General features: G+C 41.0%; 1 long non-coding RNA gene across 3 annotated transcripts in view; it reads right to left on the bottom strand.

Annotated features, from left to right (window-relative positions):
- Positions 1–7,417: 7,417 nt before the first annotated feature.
- The window catches only part of LOC132659447 (uncharacterized), a 47,550-nt gene continuing 32,053 nt past the window's right edge, over positions 7,418–22,914 (bottom strand). Inside the window, exons 2-3 of one of the 3 annotated variants that reach the window (XR_009599933.1) lie at positions 8,565–15,746; positions 7,418–7,746 (exon numbers count right to left, since the gene is read on the bottom strand). This is a non-coding gene — a long non-coding RNA (uncharacterized LOC132659447). Of the gene's footprint in view, positions 7,747–8,564; positions 22,302–22,914 lie in introns of those variants that run through there. The other 2 variants (XR_009599934.1, XR_009599935.1) reach the window with 2 other exon arrangements.

Below are 22,914 nucleotides of genomic sequence, written 5' to 3'. Positions count from 1 at the left end.
CCCTAAATGGTACAGTCAACTTCAGATTATTGCTATAAGGGCTACGATAAACTGAGGCATGCTTTAGAATATAGTGCCTGGCATGTATCAATGGTAAGAGCACAATAGATGGTAGCTACTGAAATTCCAAGAGTCCAGGCACAAAGTGATTCAGCCTTGCACTAGGGCATGTCAGAGGGAATTATTCTGACACCCAGTTAAGCTGAAATTCTTGAAAACAAAGACAGGTGAAACTATTAGTGAAAAATAAAAGATTTGGCTTTGTTTTTTATTACCTTTATTTCTTCTTTCTCTTAGAACCACTGACGTGTGTCTATTTTCTACATCGTCATCTCTTTTCTTTCTAGTTATTTTATAATTGTGTGCCTTTGTTAGAACTTCAGTACTTTATTGTTTTTAAAATCTAAGGGAGATATAAAATTTGTGTTCTTAAACCCACTTGATTAAAAACCCTGTTACAGAAACTTTACCTCCTAATTAATAGCCTACACAATTATATAATCGTATAATGCTGGGCACTGTGACCTGCTCTTTGCATATCTTTGTTTTTTTCTTTTTTTTCCTTTCTTTCTTTTTTCTATAAATTTATTGTAATTGGAGGCTAATTACAGTATTGTGGTGGTTTCACCATACATTCATATATTTGTTTTAGAGACAGCTTGCGAGTGCATAGCTTTCTATGAAGAAATAGAAATATCTCCTCTGTTCATGCTGAAATTAATTGCAATACTGTAGTCATACGACATGAAATGTTTCTAGAACTAATAGCAGGCAACACAACTACCAGGAACCCAATGACACATTTAGCTGAACCCATCTCAAGGCACTTTCAGGGCGGATCAAACAATTGGTGGACCCACCATACATTTTTCTAACCACAGAAAGTGGTTTAGAGGCCAGGATTCAAAAACCATTGGCAGCTGTGTAATTACATAGTGTTAGAGACCAGAGAGGTAAGTGGCGTGGGATATAGATTGAAAGGGAAAGGAAGGAATTGGAATATGATACCCCCCATTTCAAGCCCTCATTACGCCCTCCTGATCCTTCCCAAACACACTCCTCTAAAATTTGCTTAGTAAGGGGGAAAGAAGTGAGCAAAATTACAGAAGAGAGCCTTCCAAGTTCTTTCTAGATATGTACAGCATCGTTTAGCCTTTCTATATTTTCCATTTTTTTTTTATTATAAATATGTGTCACATTTGTGATCAGGGGAAGAAAAAGCACAGAATATTACAAAACAGGGCAACAAAGGATTAAGTGGCCTAAGCTCCTCTATGTTTCTGACCTGATAGGGTCAAAGCAATTTTCCCTCTCCCTCACGAAATTTGAGTTTCCGCCCTAAAGTATGAAATATCATTCCTTTACCTTTCACTGCTTCAGTTTATGATAAACTCAGGGTCAGCAGTTACATGACTGACCTGGAATGATTTCGCATTGCTGCATGTGGCGCCAGGCTTGGGGCAATGAACTGGAGCAAATGACTGTGTAAGCAGCTTCTGGAAAGACCAAATTGTTGAGCTGCTACAGACAACTTACTCTCTTTTGTTATTTCTGATTAGATCTTTTCAAATTTTTTTGTTGTTGTTTCTTCTTAGAAGAGGCAAGGGTGTCTCATTGAAGCTTGGAGGAAATGGCTGAATTTTAATGGAATCTAATTGGCTCCCATGGTTATCTCAAAGGAGCTGTGGTCATAAAAGTTAATTAAATTAGATTCATTTGCATATTTAAGACCAATCCCTTCCCTTACTTTAAAACCAGAGAAAGAGAAGATGCATCCCCTGCTTCCTGAACAGGACACACAGCAGTGTCCAGATCGTTTTCTTTGTATGCTGGGAATTATTCCAAGTGGCAGTTTATTTTTTTTAATCCTCTACTTAGGTGAGTATCAACCCAAGAGTTAAATTGGTATGCATTGCAGTTCTTACTTTCAGATACAGAACTAGTCTTTTCTAGAAAGAGCTTCAGTGCTCAAAGACTGAGGTAATTTTTCCAAACAAAAGGTGAATTCAGAATGTTCAGTAGATAAGAAACTAGCAACAGATACAGCCCCAGGACTGGCCTGTTTGTGTGTGTCCTGGCATGTTTATCAGCAACAGCAGTGTCTATAGCTTTATTATGGGTCAGAGGGATGGAACAATGGTACTTTATAAGTAGCTGTCTAGTCTAACCTGCTGCCTGTGGTAGGCCCAAAATAACCAGCTGAAATGGAACTCTGGCCTGTTTTCTGAAGCCTCTGGGGAAGGCTTCCTCTATATTCCAACCCATTTTTAACAATCCTTAATATCACACCAGAAAGCATCCCCTTGTGTCAAACCTATAACCCCTCTGCTCCTGATTTAGCGTTGATCCTACACAGGCAGTGCAGGTGTGGGCAGTCAGGTTCAGCCCCCACCCCAGCACCTAGCTTCTTTGTGCATTTCCTTGAGACTTCAACTAGTGCCTAGGTCAGGCTCAGTGGATTAAAGGCAACGTCTGCTCTACTTCCCCAGCCACTCTTGCCTGTTAATACACATAAAGATATATCATTAACATCATTCAGTTTATGATAAACTCAGGGTCAGTAGATATTGACTGAACTGGAACAATTTCGCATTACCGCATGTCTTCCTATGAGGGAAGACAAGGTTGATTTTATTTTTAGTGCTTTTTTTTTTCTTTAATGAACACAAATATGCCAGGCACTATGCTGAGTTCTTGAGAAGCAACGGTGGACAGGACAGACCAAAGCCCTACCCTCATGCCTGAAACTCAGACATCAGTCAGTTCAGTTCAGTTCAGTCGTTCAGTCGTGTCCGACTCTTTGTGACCCCATGAATCGCAGCACGCCAGGCCTCCCTGTCCATCACCAAGTCCCGGAGTTCACTCAGATTCACGTCCGTCGAGTCAGTGATGCCATCCAGCCATCTCATCCTCTGTCGTCCCCTTCTTCTGCCCCTAATCCCTCCCAGCATCAGAGTCTTTTCCACTGAGTTAACTCTTCACATGAGGTGGCCAAAGTACTGGAGTTTCAGCTTTAGCATCATTCCTTCCAAAGAAATCCCAGGGCTGATCTCCTTCAGAATGGACTGGTTGGATCTCCTTGCAGTCCAAGGGACTCTCAAGAGTCTTCTCCAACACTACAGTTCAAAAGCATCAATTCTTTGATGCTCAGCCTTCTTCACAGTCCAACTCTCACATCCATACATGACCACAGGGAAAACCATAGCCTTGACTAGACAGACCTTAGTCGGCAAAGTAATGTCTCTGCTTTTCAATATGCTACCTTGGTTGGTCATAACTTTTCTTCTAAGGAGTAAGCGTCTTTTAATTTCATGGCTGCAATCACCATCTGCAGTGATTTTGGAGCCCAAAAAAATAAAGTCTGACACTGTCTCCACTGTTTCCCCATCTATTTCCCATGAAGTGATGGGACCGGATGCCATGATCTTCGTTTTCTGAATGTTGAGCTTTAAGCCAACTTTTTCACTCTCCTCTTTCACTTTCATCAAGAGGCTTTTTAGTTCCTCTTCACTTTCTGCCATAAGGGTGGTGTCATCTGCATATCTGAGGTTATTGATATTTCTCCCGGCAATCTAGATTCCAGCTTGTGTTTCTTCCAGTCCAGCGTTTCTCATGATGTACTCTGCATATAAGTTAAATAAGCAGGGTGACAATAGACAGCCTTGACGTACTCCTCTTCCTATTTGGAACCAGTCTGTTGTTCCATGTCCATAAATATGCCAGGCACTACGCTGAGTTCTTGAGAAACAATGGTGGACAGGACAGACCAAAGCCCTGCCCTCATGCCTGAAACTCAGACATACTACAGAGTAATTACAAGTGGAGTGAGCATTTCAAAACAGTGTTGGTTACTAAGAAATAACACAACAGGCTGAGCTAACATGTTAGGAGGACAGGGGAAGGCTTTCTGGATAAAGTGATGTTTCACACAGAGCCAGAAAGAGAAATAGGATTTATCAAAGTGGGGAAGGGCATCCATGGCAGAGGGCCGAGCATATGCAAAGGCCCTGTCAGAGAAAGAATGGCCTGTTTGAGTGTGTTCAGGGTGTCCAACTCCTCATCAGGAAAACGAGGAGTTTAGCTGTGGACCCTCCTAATTCACATTCTGGAATAATTTTGCAAATAGTCCCCACACAGTTCAGTTCAGAAGTGGGTCACATTAGTAGCAAGCTAGCCTACATTTGGGAGTAAAAGGAAGAGCTATTCAGACACAAGCTAGTAGCCTTTCTCCAATTCATTTTTTTTTTATTGTGGTAAAATATACCTAACATAAAATTTAGCATTTTAACCACTTTCAAGTATAAAATTTAGTGGCGTTGATGACATTCAGTGTTGTACAGCCATCACCACTACCTATTTCCAAACTTTTCTCACCCCAATTGACTGCTATTTTTACGGTAAGTATAGTTTCTCTTTTTTCTGCCAGTTTGATTCCAATAGATGTTGACAACATTGTATTAAAGGTATGCAACATCATGATTTGATATATGCATATATTATGAAACAATTATCACAGTAAGCCTTGTTATCTCCAATTCACTTTTAAACGAGGATGGGCACGTTCTACAAGTGTCCTTACAACCCATGAACTTGCTTGTCTGTCGTGACTCCTGATTTGGACCTTGAGAGACCAGGCACTGCTCTCAAAGTAAATGATGCTTCTTACACCTTGTATAAAAACGAGGACAAAGGAGTCTTCCTTGATGGTCCAGTGGTTAAGATTCCACCTCACATTGCAGGGGACACAGGTTCAATCCTTGGTCCAGGAAGATCCCACATATTGGGGGCAACTAAGCTCCAGCACCACTTCAGAGCTGGAGAACCTCAACTACTGAAGCCCACGCGCCCTAGCGCCCATTCTCTGCAACAAGAGAAGCCACCACAGTGAGAAGCCTGCACGCAGCAACTAGAGAGCAACCCCCTGCTCTCTGAAACTAAAGAAAGCACTCACACAGCAGCAAAGACCCAGCACAGCCAAAAATAAGAATTAAATTTAAAAATTTTTAACTGAGTACAAAGGGTAAAAATAATCTGTTCAGTAAAAGCCTATGTAGTTGTTTGCTCCCTCCACCTCTAGCAAAGTCCCCTTTTCAAGATCATAATACTTAATACCCCAGATGTACTGAGCCCCACCTGTGTGCCTTGCACTGAGCTAGTTGCTTTGCACTTGCCATTTGACAAGTAGTTGATATTATTCCCATTTTACAAATAAAGAAATAGGCTACAGTGAAACCAGACTTTCGACCCAAGTCAGTCTGCCTTAAAAATTTGGTTCACCTTCTCTACCTAACTCCTTTCCCAAACACAGCCAGAGGGGAGACCTGGGAAAGGGGGTTGAAAAATGAAGGAGAGCAAAGAAAGACAGAATTTGAATCCAAGCTCTCACTACAGCCTACCTCAGACTTGTGACTGGTTTTTTCACATACCTTCTGGCATCTCCACTTCAATTTTTCTTATCTCTCTAGCCAACGGAATTGACGGTATTTACTGCCCCACTTTTCAAGGATAACATGTGGCTCAATTACTTAACGAAGTCCTTAGAGCATCATGGTGTTGAGCAGGCAGAAAGGCTTAACAGCCCAAGGAAGGGCTGAGCTCCCCCGGCCTCAGGTGGTAACAGAAGGCCCTGGAACTATGAGGACAGGTGAACTGCCCACCCTCGAGAAGCCTTTGCCATGAGTCTTCAGAGAACCAAAAATAAACGTTAAGACAAGGGAATGGTCCGGTAAATTAATAGGAAGAGTTCAGATTCCATTTTCTTTTTCCCTCAAGAAGTGTGCAGTGAGAATTTAAAGCCCAAAGCAGGAGAATGAGTTAAAATACCAATAGCCAACTGATGCTTGTCTTATAAAAAGACCATCCTGTGTTATATAAGAAGGCTATAGAAAAAAAGCGGAAAAGAAGTCAGCAGTGACAGGAGCAAACATACTAACGCCACAGGAATTTTAAAGGCTCAAAATGAAACCATATTGTGATATAATTTTTAAAAAATAGGATTCTAAATGTGAAGATTTTTAAACAAAAATGTTTGTCCCTCAGGGCATCAGACATCATTATCTTGGTTTGCAGGGCCCTCTATGGCTTACCTTCCAGCCACATCTCTTCTGCCACCATGAACAACTCTAAAGAAATGCTTGAACTCCTTTTATTTGCTTTCATCCTCTCTAGCTCTTTCTCTCAGGCCCTTACTTCCCTTCTCTGACACGTTAGACTACGCAGAGTCTCGCAATTTATACCTTCTAACTGTTCCATGCTCACCTTATTATTATCCTTGTAAATACGTTGAACATCCGCTTTCCTGCTAGATCTGCCCTCCAAGGGCAGGGTCCATGTCTGCCTTGCTGATTGCTATACTGCCAACCTTAGCATCAGTTCAGTTCAGTTCAGTCGCTTAGTCGTGTCCAACTCTTTGCGACCCCATGAATCGCAGCATGCCAGGCCTCCCTGTCCATTACCATCTCCCAGAGTTCACTCAGACGTGAGTCCATCGAGTCTGTGATGCCATCCAGCCATCTCATCCTCGGCCATCCCCTTCTCCTCCTGCCCCCAATCCCTCCCAGCATCAGAGTCTTTTCCAATGAGTCAACTCTTCGCATGAGGTGGCCAAAGTACTGGAGCTTCAGCTTTAACATCATTCCTTCCAAAGAAATCCCAGAGTCAATCTCCTTCAGAATGGACTGGTTGGATCTCCTTGCAGTCCAAGGGACTCTCAAGAGTCTTCTCCAACACCACAGTTCAAAAGCATCAATTCTTTGGCGCTCAGCCTTCTTCACAGTCCATCTCTCACGTCCATACATGACCACAGGAAAAACCATAGCCTTGACTAGACGGACCTTAGTCGGCAAAGCAATGTCTCTGCTTTTGAATATACTATCTAGGTCGGTCATAACTTTTCTTCCAAGGAGTAAGCGTCTTTTAATTTCATGGCTGCAGTCACCATCTGCAGTGATTTTGGAGCCCAAAAAAATAAAGTCTGACACTGTTTCTACTGTTTCCCCATCTATTTCCCATGAAGTGATATGCAGAGTACATCATGAGAAACGCTGGACTGGAAGAAACACAAGCTGGAATCAAGATTGCCGAGAGAAATATCAACAACCTCAGATATGCAGATGACACCACCCTTATGGCAGAAAGTGAAGAGAAGCTAAAAAGCCTCTTGATGAAAGTGAAAGAGGAGAGTGAAAAAGTTGGCTTAAAGCTCAACATTCAGAAAATGAAGATCACGGCATCTGGTCCCATCACTTCATGGGAAATAGATGGGGAAACAGTGGAAACCTTAGCATAGTTGTGAATAAATGAATGAATACCGGTGGCCATCTAGGTTTCAATTGCTAACGTCGTGACAAGCAAGCAGTGGTTTCTCTAGTTCTTATATCTGTCAGAGTTTAACAAGAGAAGCATAACCAGTGAGAAGTTTTTATTTTTTTAATCTGTGCATTTATTTATTACAAAGAATTGTCTTACAAAATTGTAGGAGCTGGCTCAGCAAATCTGACACCCACAGGACAGGGCGTCGAGAAGGGACATCACAAGTAGGCTGGGACACCCCCAGGAATGAATTTGGTGATGATGGTATCCTGTGGAAGCCGGAGCTCTTGGTCCTGGAGCTGTATGCATACACTTGGCTCAAGAATGAGTGGAAATGAGGAGAGAACCAGCTGGAAAGACAAGAAATTACAGGCCCAGCTGCAGCTCCACGCCACTGAGGCAAATGAGCAGATCAGTAACAGCATGGGTGTTTACCTAGAACATAGAAGAAGATTCTAGAATTTTCCAGCTCTGCTACATGGACTTTCTGATTTCAGGAAGGGTCTAACCCCTCTTTTTAAATGCCTTCTCTGAACTGGAAAAAGCTGGTCAAAAGGTCCAAACTTCTGTACTGGGGGTGTGACATACAATATGTTGACCACAGTTAACACTGCTGTATGGTATATTTGAAAGTTAAGATAGTAGCTCTTAAGAGTTCTCATCACAAGGAAAAAACAAAAACAAAAAAATTTGTATCTATATGGAATAATGGATATTAACTTATTGTGGTAATCTTTCACAATGTATGTATGTCAAATCATTATGCTATACACCTTAAACTTACATAGTGCTGTGTCAATTATATCTCAGTAAAACTGTAAGAAAAAAGCTTTCCTCTGATTGAGTTACTGAGAGCAATCTCCCTTATGATTAAAGTCAACTGATTCTGAGCTTTGATTACATCTCAAAATACCTTCACCATAGCATCTAGATTGGTGCTTTGTTGAACAATTGGGAGAAGGTATATGCGTGCTACAAAATAGCTGCCCGCCTCCCTTTCATTCTCCATTTTTTTGCTAAAGACTCTCCCTTATAGCCCACCATCACCAGAAACATACTGGAAGGGAATTCTGGAGGATGTAATTCAGCCTAGCCAAGTGGGCACATCACAGGTCATACAGTAAGACAACTATCTTCTTAACCTTCAGTTTGACCCTGAATTTAAAAAAAGGAGTAACAGAATCTAGTGATATTCAGAAAGGGGAGGGATTCCTTTGCTAGCAGAAGTGCAGAGACAAAGAAAATGAGCTCACCTGGATAGGAGTGCAGAGCTCACCATGCTAGAAGGGCATGTTCCCAAGAAGTGACGGAGGTACAAGGGAGCTCTTGTAGCCAGAATGGCAGGTCATAGGCATGTATTCCTATGAAAAGTTGAGGATCCCCCATTCCAGGTTTCCAAGCTGGAATATAGGAATTCATCAATGAATGTCTGTTGAATGAATAAGTCAATCAATCAACAAATGAATGAATGCCTCCTTCAAACTCATTTATTAAAAAAATCTTAAGGCCCTAGGTGAAACATTGTCGACTCTCATGGAAGGTCCCTAGGAATGGAAGAGATGGCAGATATACAAGGGTCAAAGAGCCCAGGCTACAGGCCAAGGGCTGTCTTAAGAAAGGTCACTTGACTGAAAGAGAGCAAATTATCTGTCGTTAGTCCCTTAGTGGGCACCAGATACTTCCCTGTTGCCATTTCTGCATTGCCAGAGCCACACATGCACACAGGACACAATAGGGTTTATGTAGCTTCCAACACAAAATTAGGAGCCAGAGCTGAGTGTCTAGCTGACAGTGACAGTTTGTGATTACAGAAAACTAAGTGTGGTATATCTTGAATAATCAATGACTGAATCATGTGCCTTTAAGTTTAGCCTATGCCAAATGCCTCAGGGAGAGGTTTAAAAACACTCAGAATTTGCTCACTGGCTTGGAGTGATTGAGTTTTGCTGTGGGCCACGGTAAATTCCTTGCATGGCTAAAAATAGATAAAGGGCAATTCAGTAACCCAGGGGAATTTTATCTGCCTCTTTCATGCGTCCAGAGATGCTGCTTACGTAAAGCCAAAATAAGCACCACCAAAAGGGCACTGAGAGAGATGGATAAAAGGTGACGATATGAACAGAAACCAAGAAAACAAGCAAAGATCAGGACGAGTCCCTGTTGCAAAGATCTGAGCAGGAATTGGGCCTATGAAGATGACACAGTACTTTGAACTTTCTAATAGCTTCTAAGAGGCAAATTTAGAAATCTCTTCCCAGAGAAAGCCAGAGGCTCCAGCTGTTCTTACTCTACACATCAGGCATAGACCTTCCTCTTAGGCTCTCAGGGAGTTACACTTCACCCTGGCAGAGCACACCCATCTCCCTTCTAGAAACACAGGCTCCTCCCTGACCTCAGGCAGAGCACCAGAAAGTCAATTAAGAACCATTTTAAAGTGTGATTCAAGCAACTCAGAGATAACCAAAGATACAGAAAAGTTCCAGGAGTTTCCCTTGGCCAAGTTTACCACCGAGTTATTTTATTATACAAGTGGTTTTTAAAGGAAATCATTTATCATAAGGTTGCAGGAAAGGTCTATTTCTGGTCTTCAGCCCCCGCGGTGGAAATAGTCTAGGATTGGCTGAAGGTACCTCTGAGAGGCTGGAAATTCAGTTCTTGGTCAAGTGTGTCACTGTTTTAAAACATTCTAACAAACCCAACAGCACCATCTGTAAGGACTGCATAATTTGCAAAATTTCTTGCTAAATCAGCTGGCCAAATGCAGAGCCAATTACTTTGGCTTCCGTACAACACCATGCTGCAGTCGGGAAGTATTTTAAGTGGATAATAAGTAGTCTCTTCTCTCAATGACTATATTCAAATAACTTCCACTGCCTAAAATATGCAAAGTTCCCAGTCAAAGCTGCCTTTGGAACCCCTGCCCCTTAACTTAGAACTTTAATCTTCACGGGGAAGTAGGGGGTGGGTAATTAGATCTCCCTTCTCCAGCAATGTTTTTAAAAGCATTTGTCTAGCAAAGACCTCATACACTTCCCAGCTCACACATTCACGTGCGCAGCAGCACACACACAATACACTCAAAACACACACAGCTCACACTAGTTCTGAGATATGCAAGGCTTACACCTGCATCTAAAGAATGGCAGCCAAATTTTCCCTTTATTTAGCTACAATATCTAAAATTATTTGGGGACAAAAAGTGGCCTTTTATTCTTAGTGAGGATTTTCAGATAGGAACTATTTTTCTGCCTTTTTCCCCTAAGAAAAAGTTTCTGTTAGTTTTCCATGGACAATATTCTCTGTCTGTGTGTATGTGGCAGGGGGTAGGGGGGTGGGGGGTGGTAATAATAAAAATGACAAACAGATAGAGTGCCCTATGTGAAGAAATCAAATTCAATACTCTTTATAGCCCACCTCCACTACCTCCACCTCTGTAAATTAAGGTACCAACAGATAGGCAATAAATGCTTGCTCATTGGATTTATTAAGTGAGCTTCTCCCCCAGGTTTAGAATCTTACCACTCAAACTGCGGGCCACTAACACCACCACCAGCATCACAAGCTTGTCAGAAATGCAAACTCTCAGGCCCTCCCCCAGACCTCCTAAATCAGAATCTGCATTTCACAAGATTTGTAGGAGACTGGCAAGCTACAGTCCATGGGATCACAAAGAGTTGGACACGACTGAGTGTCTAACACTTTCACTTCACTAGGACATTTGTAAGTAAACTAAGATCTGAGAAGCACCATTCTGAATACATCTTGATTCTTACACTGTTACTGTTAGTCTAGTAAATTCAGTCACTTCTCAAAGACTGTGTCTTGCTCAGGGACATTCTCCTGGAGGCGAGTGAGTAAGAGCTGACGTTATCCAGCACTGTGTGCCAGGAGTAGAGAGCACAGAGTTAAAGTGATGTGACTGACACAGCCAGCAAGGGATGGAGCTCGGTCGGAACCCAGTCTGCCTTCTGGGTCCACATTTTCCATCACTAGGCCGCTAGGCCAGGGGCTGCTAGTCAGCAGAGGCACTCACTAGTGGCATTTGGGGCCTGGCAATCTTGTGGGACTGTCCCACATTCTACAGGACTTTTGACACCCCAGCCACCACCCACTAAGTGCATGGAGACACCCAGTATCCTGACAACCTAAGGAACCCCCACGCTTTACCTGACACTGTGGGGGCGTCACTGGTTCATGAACCAGTGTTGTATGGCATTCGTGTCATGATTTGAGAAACTAATCTCTTGGGATTTGTTTCTTTCTTTACATCTTATTTAACCTTTTTACAAAATTCTTTGACATTTGATTTTTCATTTCAACAGAAGGGTATAACTATTGCCAGCCTAATCTATGCAGACTAAAATATAAGATCCTTGCCTTCTAGCAACTGACAGTCTCATCAGGGAAATAAGGCCTCAGCAATTTAAGGCATTCAAGGATTAAGTCAAGAAATGACATACACACACAAAAGATCTAGACTCATCTTCTGGTTTTATGCTATTTATTACTTGTGAGCTGTCCCATCTGTAAAATGGGGGCTTTATTAAATAATGTATGTGAATATCCAACACAGTGCCTGCAGCTAATACATGCTTAATAATGATAGCCATGCCCTCAATCACAATTTCCTCCAAATCAGTGAAGATATAGGACAATAGTGGGATGGAGAAAAGATGAAAATCTTTTGCAGCTTGCATTTACACAGAATCTCCTGAGGATTTTTGGATTTTTTCAGTATCATGACTTTCAAAGAAACGCAAAGCAGTATAAGTCTACAGAAAAGTTAAACTTCCTGCACCCAGGAGAAAGGATATATTTATGACTAGTCAAGGTCTTTACGGAGCCTGAAAAAATAAATATTAATACATGGCACTGCTATGGAACATATTTTTAATTTTTATTTCAATTCAAATTTGTCATCTAATTTATTTCCAGTTTCCCTAAAATGCCTTTTAAGCCCAGACCTTGGCTAAATCACACAGCTCATAAATAAGTGTCCACATAGAAATATGTTTAGTTCTTCAGTTTTACAAAGTCCACAATTTCAGCATATAAGAGGACAAAAAAAGGATCCCAAAATATCTTGAAATGGCCAAGAAGTTTTGCTACTACTACTGAGTTAAAATAGCTTGCAGCAAAATTCTTGTTTCTACTGCTTTTTACCAAAAGGACTCTAACACTCGGCAGAAAAGAATAATTAACAAAATCAATTAATTAAGGCCTTATCAACACTCCTCTTGTCACCCCACTAACACCTTTGCTGTAAATAAGCTTTTTGTGCCTTCATTAGAGTCATTAGCTCTTCATATGTAAATAATAATGTTCTTGAATTTAAAATGATTAAATATCAGAGAAAAATTTCAGTCCACCCTTTCCGATCTAGCCAGGATATTGAATACACATTATTGTCTTACTTAACCTAGCAAATTCAACACAACCAAATATATACTTCCAAATCCATTAATTTCCAGATTGACCTTCCCTCCTGAGGATATAAGCCAGAATGCTATCTTTGGTTATCACAGGGACACACACACACGTGTGCACACGCACACACACACACTATAGTAATTAAAGAAACCACCCATTTCCTTCCTCCTAAGTTCCAGGAAGCCATGCTATTTCTGTGTACTATTTCTATTTGCCAACTGTTCTCCAGAGCTTCTAAGGGGAAAGTAAAATATACTAGGAGCTACTTTTTAAATGACAGCCAAGAACACACCTCCCTTCAGAGGGAAAAGCACTGTACTTTTTCCTGTTGTATTTATGGATGTGTAAAAAAAACTGTTTGTCTAATTATCTGTTTAATAGTTTTCCCCCAGCAACCTGTAAACTTTATGAGAGCAGGGAAAAGCCAGGTGGTTCCTTCTCAAGGCATGTGTGCTGGTGTGTGTGTAAGACATACAGTCTGAGCATCTCATTAAAATCCTGAAAGATTTAAAGTCCCACAGTCACCTGAAAAGAAATATTTGAAGGAGCTTCTAGTCTCTACAGATAGGTAGATCCTTCACATCATTCCCCTTATTTTGTCTCCTCTAATTACCCCATTTAAGTTAATGCTTCCCATCTTCCATCATACCACATTGTTTACAATTGGTTTTTTTTAAAAGTTTGTTTGCATATTTCTCTCTTCATTTTAACTTCTCAGTGTGTTCACCTCTTCCATTTATCCCAGGGAAAGAGGTGGCTTCTTCCACCATTTTCCTTCTCCAGTGTAAACAATGCTGAATTAGCAATATAATCTCCAACAAACAACTTAAATATTTCCCACTCCACAACCCCTCATCTTATTATAACACAAGATAGACATATCTCAACCAAGTGCCATATACAGATCATTTTGTCATGAGACGAGAGGTAGGAGGTCCTTATTTTCTTCTGATATGAATCCAAGGCAGATAACTTCTGTCTCCCAAAAGGGAGCCAAGGCGATACAAAGCCCCAGAGCAATTTCTTGTCCAAAGACAAGACCAAATTACTTTGTTAGAGAAGCTTCAAGCTGCCTCAAACCCCAAACAGGATGAAAGCTTTAGCAAGGTTTATGTAACCGACGCTTATTTTCCTCACTACAACCAACACAAAAAAATAATCTCCCCTTCCTGCTCCTCAGATGATGCCCTTCACTTCCTGTCCAGGTCAGATTCCGGCACTCGGGTCCACCCAGGGCGCCACTTCCTGCTGCTTCAGAGCACTCTTCATTTCCTGTGACCTTACTGCCAGTTTGCCTCTGGGGCTCGTGTGTTTCTGAGCCTGTCACATTGTCTGTTTACCTCTTCCTTGTGCTTTACTCCTTCCGAATTTATCTCCCAGACCTGTTTGTCTCTCCTGGTTCTTTGCCCATTCACCAGCCTCACCCTTCCTTCAAACCAGCTCTTTCACAGAGTGATTCAGTAACTAACTAAAGCCAGAGCTTTTTCGTATCCTGTCGACTCTGGTTTGCTCTATTAGCTTAATGGTAAAAATCACCACCACCTGCAGAATTCTGTCTTTTAAAGGCCTAGAACTTCGCACTTCATTAGGAATATTTTATATCTGAATTGCACTGCTTGTCAATTTAACAACCCACGCCAGCATTCTTGCCTGGGAAATCCCATGGACAGAAAAACATGGTGGGCTACAGTTCATGGGGTTGCAAAAGAGTCAGACACAACTGAACAACTAAACAATCAACTATGAGCCATACCTTTGTTTTTTGTTTGCTTGTGTTGTTTGTTTTAACACAGCAAAATTGAACCTACCAGCTACCTCCTCTGAGCTCCTAGGTTAAATTAGTTCTTCTAGCATTCTTTCTCATAATACCCTGTGTCGGTCGAGTCCTGCTCCAAAGCCACAGGTGCAAAGTCTTGCACCAAGGCCACAGAAGTGGAGTCCAGAAACAAGGTCATCTCCAGAACTGACTGAGCCCCTTTGTAATCATTGCCACAAGCCCCCTAGTCATCACCAGCAGGCTTTCTGACCCCAAATTAGGCAAGAATGCCCACCCCCCAGTAGTCACCCTATAGTGCCCCAACCAATCACCTAGTGGCAACTTTCCAGCAGTAATTATCTTTAACTTGAGGCTATCAACATTGGCTACTAATCCACGAAAAGAATCCACTCTCCCTGGTCTGTCAGGCCCAATGTGCTTGCAGTGCCCAAATTACATCTGCTCTCTGTTCTTAATAAATTCACTCCTTTCTGAAACGCTCTGTATCTGGAAATTCTTTTCCAATCCATGTTCAGACTGCCTCAACACGCTTTACTTGTTGTATTTATGGATGTGTAAAAAACGGTTTGTCTACTTATCTGTTTAATAGTTTTCCTCAGCAACCTATAAACTTTATGAGAGACAGGGAAAAAGCCAGGTGGTTCCTCCTTAAGCTGTCCTCTCTTCTGCCCTCTTCACTTTTTGTTGCCAGCACAAACGCAGGGCTTGGCACATATTAGATGATTGAGAGAAACATATCAACTGCGCCATGCACTCACAAAAAGAAAATGGCAACTATGGGAGGCGATGGATATGTCAGTTAGCTTAATTGTAGGGAATATTTCACAATGTTTACATATATCAAATCAGCAAATTCTATATCTTAAATATATACACTTTAAAATTTTTTTCTTTTTTTTTTTTTGGTTGAGCTGGGTCTTGGTTGCTGTGCACAGGCTTTCTCTAGTTGAGGCAAGTGGAGGCTACTCTGCATTCGGTTCCTGGACTTCTCATGTGGAGGCTTCTCCTGTAGAGCACAGGCTCTAGGCACGCAGGCTTCAGTAGCTGCACCACAGGGGCTCAGTAGTTGCCGACAACAGGCTCAGTTGCTCTGCAGCACGTGGAATCTTCCCAGATCAGGGATCGAACCCGCCGTGTCCTCTGCATGGGCATGTGGATTCTCATCCGCTGTACCACCGACAAGTCCAAATGTACATAGTTTTTTAATTGCCAATTATACCTCATAAAGCTGAAAAGAAAAAAATGCACTTTGAATGGACAAATGAATGGACAATACCTTTCAATGCCACACCTAGTTCTTACCTCCAACCATGTGGCAAGTTGGCCCTGGTAGGACCAGGGAAGCATATGGCCAGCCCCTGGTTGATTATATGGACAACACTTCTGAGATCCTTCCTGGAAGAGCATTCAGGGCACAATCCTGGTGGTAAGGCTGTGCTTAACTGCAACAATGCCTCTTTCTTTAATATTTTCCAGGAAAAAGTAACCTTCCTTTATAAATGTTCCCTATGTCTTTGTGTCAATGTATTAAACTGACATCTCTGGGCTCTGTGGTGACAGGTTTTGCCATACATACAGGAAATTTTTCTTCAAACGTGAATAGAAGTTGGCAAAAGATTGCTTTTCTGTACTACTTTGCAAAAGCCACTAATGTGAGATGAGTTGCACAATAATAAATTATTCAAGTCATAAATCTGAAGAAATCAGTTCATCATGATCAATATAATTTAAGAGAATTGGTGTGTGGGATTCAATTTTTATAATATAATTAGTTTTTTAATATTCAAGTTAAAGGAGCTAAAATCATCATGACAAGTATTGTCTTCTGTTTCTAATAGGAAAATACTGCATTTTGGTCTTTATACTAACAAATCTAAATTATGTTTTTTCACTTAGACAAAAATTCCTTTTTAACAATATTAAATCATATCTTATTGGTGATACTAAAGTTGAAAAGTGTTTGAAGAATGATGGAAAGCTAGCTAAGGCCATTTGCTAATGAATTTGAGCTGTCTCATGTGAAAATTTATTTTTTCAATAATTATAAGTTGACAGTTTTAAGAATTGTCCCCTCTAAACCACAAAGAACTTTTTTAAACTGTTGAATTTTCCAATTAGAAACTTCAGATTATCACTCTACTCATATGTCCAACATAAGCTATGTCATTTCCTTACACTCATTTTTGTGTTCTCTGATGCTGCTGCTGCTGCTGAGTCACTTCAGTCGTGTCTGACTCTGCGCGACCCCATAGACGGCAGCCCACCGGGCTCCCCCATCCCTGGGATTCTCCGGCAAGAACACTGGAGTGGGTTGCCATTTGTGTTCTCTACTGGCCAAGATAATATATGGCCTCCAATTTTCAGATTTTTCTGTGCTTGGAGAAGTGGTGTTTACACACCTCATTAAAAGTATATACCCAATCTACAACATCATAACTTTAAACATTGTGATCAACTGTACTTCCGTTTTTAAAAAAAGTATAGACTCAACAAGTCCTTGCTGTTTTAATGCAGGGTCTCTCAACCTGGGCACTGAGGACATTTGGACCAGATAATTCCTTGTTGTGGGGGCTAACCTGAGCATTGTAGGATGTTTGGCATATCCTTGCTCTCACCCACTCTACCTGCCTGGTCTCAGCACCTCTCAGTTGTGACAACCAAAAATATCTCCAGACATCACCAAAAGTTCATGGGCAGCAAAATTGCCCTCAGTTGAGAACCATTGTTTTAATATTTCCTTCCAAATAAGAAGACACTATTAAGGCAATACTTTTCTCCTTTATTCTTTATCCATAATACTAAAACCCATTCACTTAACATAGACTGTGTGCCAAATAAGCACTTTACAGTTAGTAATAATCATTCACTCCTCACCACAAAACTATGACGTAGGTAGTATTGGCTCCATTTTACAGAAGAGGAAACTGAGGATTGAAAAGGTTAAATCATTTGTAAAGGTACAGTTAAGGAACAATCTAAAATCCAACTGACACTGGAGCCCACTCCCTTAATACTGTACCCAGTAGGTCTGACCCAATCAGGTCAAGAGCTGTAGTCAGAATTCCCAAGTTCAGGTTCCAGCAATACCACTGAGATCTTGGGGAGATCATATAAATTTCCTCAACCACAATTTCCCATATGTAAAGAGATATAAACTATAATTTATATCACACAGGATTGGGAGGATTTCATGAACTAGCATATGTGATCAGCTCAGCAGTCATAAAGTATTATTATTCTATAAATAAAAGTATATTAATCTCCTGATATACTTTTACTTCAGCAAATTGGCTAGAAAAGGGAAGGCAATTTAAATAACGTTCCTAAAAAACCAAAAATAGTTGTGGCCACTATTATAAAACTTAACCTCTCTGCTTTGCAGGAATGACAAGTTTTAAACAAATACATTGCTAAATCTACTATAAAACTATATTTTATAATATTCCCACTTTTGTCTGAGTTCCTCTTCTTATAAAACAGACCTTATAAAAAATATGTATTAAAAAAAACACCTGGAATAGATCTCTGACCATTTCCTTCAGTGGCTTTTTTCAAAACCATAATTTTAAATGGTACCTCTCTTGTCTACCCTAACTAAGCATATTGGCAGCAGATAAGTATTCACTTTCTTTTTTGGACATAGAGTACAGCACTGTGTGCATTTTCCTCTTTGGGACTTGTTTTTCTCTCATGACAGATTAAATACTTGTAAGAAATTTTAAAATGAAAATAAATTTCTATCCATTTTTAAACATGTGGTACAAATGTCCCTAAAGCCCAAAGGCAATCTCAGGGAACCCACTTTGGCATTCCAACGGTCCAACTGATCTCCACCAAATATGGCAGCAAGTCCCCAAGATTCCTTTGGAGATGCAGGAGCCATTGGCTCCCTAAATATGCCAGGTGCTTCTGCCCTCGATTCACTTCTGTAATAGAGCATCAAAACATTAGCTTCATGGGGGAAGGGGCAGGTGAATTGTGTTTTGCTCATTGTTACCAATATCTTGGATAGTGTGTACATCTATTATGTACTCTCAAATTGGTTTGAATCTTAGATCCACCAATTATAAGCTGTGATTCTAGGCAACTGACTTAACCTCTCCAGTCCTCAGTTAGCTCATCTATAAACTAGGATAATAATAGTACCTACTCATAAGGATATCACAAATAGCACTTTAAATCCTACTATTAAAGTACCAGTACCATGCTTGGCACAGTAAGCACTCAGTATTTTAAGTTAGTTCCCTGTTTCATTGTCTCTGCTTATAATCTCTTCTTCCCATTCTTCTCTTTATTCCTGGCTAGTTCCTCTTTTAGGATCTCAGCTCAAACATGCTCTTCTACTCTGCAGAATTCACATCCAAGGGTACTGCCACCAAGCTCTCACTCTCACAGTCTATTTTAGTAAAGATTCTTCAGGAAGCTGATGATCCACAAAATGAGACAACCCTTTCACACTATAACCCTTGGTTTCAGTCACCCCATTAAAACAGAAGACATTTCTATCTCCTTATCACTAGGGAAATTCCAAGGGTTTTAGGAGCTCTATGCCAGGAAGCAGAATTAAAAACCAAATTTCTTTCTTTTTTACCATGCGATTATTGCATCAGTTGAGGATGCTTTTAGCTGCAAGTAAGAGCATGCCTAAGGAATGTTGTTGTTTAGTCACTAAGTCAAGTCTGACTCTTTTGTGACCCCATGGAGTATAGTCCGCCAGGCTAATAGTTAACTTTAAAAGAAAGGATTTAATTTTTTCGCAAGCAAGAAATCTGGAGACCTTTCTTGGCGAGTGTGGGTTCAGTAACTGAGCACAGGCAGAGCTCAGGGGCAGGGCTGTGGTTCTCTTAGGCTCTTCCTAAGTCGTGAGAAAGCTAAAGCAGCTCAGACATCATAATCTCATGCAATGGGTCTCAAAGGCAGAAAACAGGCTACAGAGAAGAGCAAAGAGTCTCTACTTTCTTCCTCTTATCAGGAGGAAAATATTTCCCAGAACCCTCTGGTATTTAATCATTCATTTGTTCACTCACTCAACAAATATTTATTTATTGGCTCTTACAGGCTATGCACTTTTCTAGGCACATGAGAAACATCAATGAACACGTAAACAAGTATCTTTGTCTTCAGAAAGTATACATTCCAGAAGGATATAGAAACAACAAATAAACATAATTTTTAAAGTCAAGTAGCATGTTAGAAACTAATAAGTGCTGTGGATAAAAGAAGAATTAGAGCAGAGTAACAGGGACTGGAAATGTATTTAAATAAGGTGATCAAGGACCTCATAAGAAGGGGACATCTGAGTAGTCTTGAAAGAAGCAGGGAGCTATGTAAGGGGAAAGCATTTGAGAAGAGAGAATAGCCAGTGCTGAGGAGGACAGTTCTGGGGTATTCGTGGTCCAAAAGGGAGGCCAGTACAACTAAAGCAAAGTGAACCAGGGAGAGAGTGGTCAGAGATAGACTCAGAGAGCTGCTGAAGGGGGCCTGTTCATTCAGGGCCTTGTCAGCCAAGGCAAGGATTTCCCTGTCCTGCAGAACAAGGGGTGACCATATGATGTCTGCACATAACCAGGAGCTGTTAGCAAAAAGAGGGTGGGGATGCAAGTCTAGGGGTTTGGGGGAGATTGCAAGCCAGTAATGAACAGTCTGTCTCAATAATAGGGTATGTGGATAAAACTTGAATATCACAAAGTGGTTTCCCCAATGGCTCAGTGGGTTAAGAATCTGCCTGCAGTGCAGGAGACACAGAAGATTTGTCTTTGATCCCTCGGTCAGGAAGATCCCCTGGAGGAGGAAAATGGCAACCCACTCCAGTATTCTTACCTGAAAAAGCCCACAGACAGAGGAGCCAGTCCAAAAGGTTGCAAAGAGTTGGACATGACTGAGCAACTAAGTACATATCACAATATCACAAAGAGAGGTGATAGAAATTTGGAAATTCCAGATAGAAATTTGGAAATGTAATCAAGCCTTTTTTTGTTTAGTAAGACTATATAAAATCTCACAAGAATAATCCACCATCATTAAAGTTAATGAAGAAATGCATTTTATGCAGAATTTGAATTTCTCCCTTTTCCTGATTATCCGGGTAATTCTGTCTCTTGCCTCAAATCCCAATCCCCCTGCTTTGTCAGTGGAGACCAAGACTTGCTGTTACAACACAAGGATGCTTTTGTAAATTGACTCATGCCTTCGAGCAATGTAGCAGAGTGACTCAGAACATGCCACATCAGCATCAGACTGCCTGGCTGCCTATCCAGGCTTAGCCATTTTTTGCCTTAATTTTTCTCATCTGGAAAATGGGAGGGATGACAATAGCAGTATAATCAGGTTTGTGGTGGTACACAAAAAGCACTGAAAACAATAGTAGATCCACAGTGTGTCCTTATTTATTAATTAGCTGGCATTAGTTAGCTGTTATGAAGTAATTTGCCTAGAGATTTGCTATCTTTGCTCTGGCTGCTGCAGCAAAAACTTCTCATCTGCAAGCATAAAACTATGAATTCTGGGAGCTTGGTGGGCTCTGCCTTCCAGCGGCCCTCTATAGATGAATTACCTGGCAGCCCTCCTATCTCTAGGGATAGACTCACCACATCCTCTTGAAGATGATGGGAATTGATTTTTATCTTTAATTTTTGCTTACAAATAATTCATCTGTTATGAGAAAAATAACAAGCTCCAAAGGGAAAATGCAGACACTCATCTGTTCCTGGACTGCCTTGAGTCAAAGGATAGTAATTATTAACACCAATAAGCTTAATGAGAAACAAGTTGCAAGTTATAATTTCAATTTAGACTATCCATTGAGGTCTAACTCTAGCCATGGTGGTGGTGTTCTAAAATTCAGTTAAACACCATCTCATTACCTATCATATTAGTCAGGATTCTTTCTGATGCAAGTAACTGAGAGCCAACTAAAACTAACTTAGAAAACAAAAGTGGCGAGGTGGGAGTGGGGATAGAAATTTTTTGGCTCTTGCAACTTAGAAGTCCAGAACATTCTGGCTTTAGGTGGAGCTGGATCAGGCTCAAGTCTGATCAATAGGGTTCTCTGCCTTCGGGCTCTGTTTCTCTCTGTTGTGCTCACTTCCCTCTCTCCAAGTGAGAATTCATCTCATCAAAATGAAGGATAACAAGGGAAAATGTATGTTGAGATGCTCAAAGCAATGGCTACCACAGTAGATAATATCCTGATTTATACATGATTGTTAATAAAGAAATGAATTAAATAGAGACCTACTCCCTTAAAGAATCCAAATTCTACCCATTATTCAGAGTCTGCCAGGGAGCCTTCTCTAATAACCTCAGCCTCTAGTGATGGATACTTTATCAAAACTCTGAACCATTGTCTGCCTGGTTTATTTTGCAAAACAGCAATGAGTTGCTTTGTATTATTAACTTTATATGTATATAAATATGGACATATATGTTTTATATCTCCAACTCAATTCTTTTTTATAACAACAACTATTTTTTCTTATTATAAAAGTTACATATATTTCAAATTATACACGGTGGATTGAACACTCATATTTGTCATAGATTTCTCCCAGCCTCCCCTGCCCCACACCCAAGTGAGGTAAAAGGATTTTGTTTAAGGCATAAACACACAAGGACAAAGAGGAAGCAAAAACAGCAGAATACTGGGAGCTGGAAAGTCAAGGAACTGAAACAGTTTTGGGAGAAGCACAGAAATAAGCTGCTCTGGGCTACAAAACCCCAGAAAGGCTTAGGAATGAGAGGTTCCACATACCTCTCAAAGTGGGGATCGGTGGGGGCAGGGGACGGGGTGGGCGGGGAAGGCCTAAAGACAGAAGGTTTGGTTGAATGTCCATATGAAAGCACTCTGTCCCTGAGCCAGCCTTCTACCCAGAGGATCAGGGCAATTGCCCCTCCCCAACCTAGTAGAAACCAAATGGGAGGTTTCTCACATCTCTAACACTTATCATCTGCAGAGGTACTCTCTGACCTTGGAGGTTTCTATGCTGACTTTTTATGATGGGGTGCTTTCATGGGATCCTCAGAGCACATCCATTAAAGCCTTCTGAATAGCCGATAGATATGGGCAATGCCTCTCTTCTGACCTCCGATTCCTCTCTCTGACTCAGACCATCCAGGATCACACCTCTTCTACCAGAGTCACAGCTCTCTTTTTGGCCATCTTCTTTAGCAGGATTAAAAAATGGCTCCAGCTTGTTTTGCTCCTATGAGTCCCATCTCTAGACAATAAGATACTCAAGCTCTTGCCAGTAATCATGAATGAACTGTAGCTTATTCCCTGTGAAGACTTGTCTCTCTTTGCCATGCCAGCAGCAGGTGGCTCCAGCCCTGATCTCTCTTGCCCTCAGTATTTTCAGCACAGAATCAGTGACTGTCCCTTTGCCCTCAAACCTCATGGA

The sequence above is a fragment of the Ovis aries genome, chromosome 3 (genome assembly GCF_016772045.2).
Source record: "Ovis aries strain OAR_USU_Benz2616 breed Rambouillet chromosome 3, ARS-UI_Ramb_v3.0, whole genome shotgun sequence".
In the NCBI taxonomy this organism is placed as follows: Eukaryota; Metazoa; Chordata; class Mammalia; order Artiodactyla; family Bovidae; genus Ovis; species Ovis aries.
This window is presented reverse-complemented; position numbering and strand designations above follow the sequence as displayed.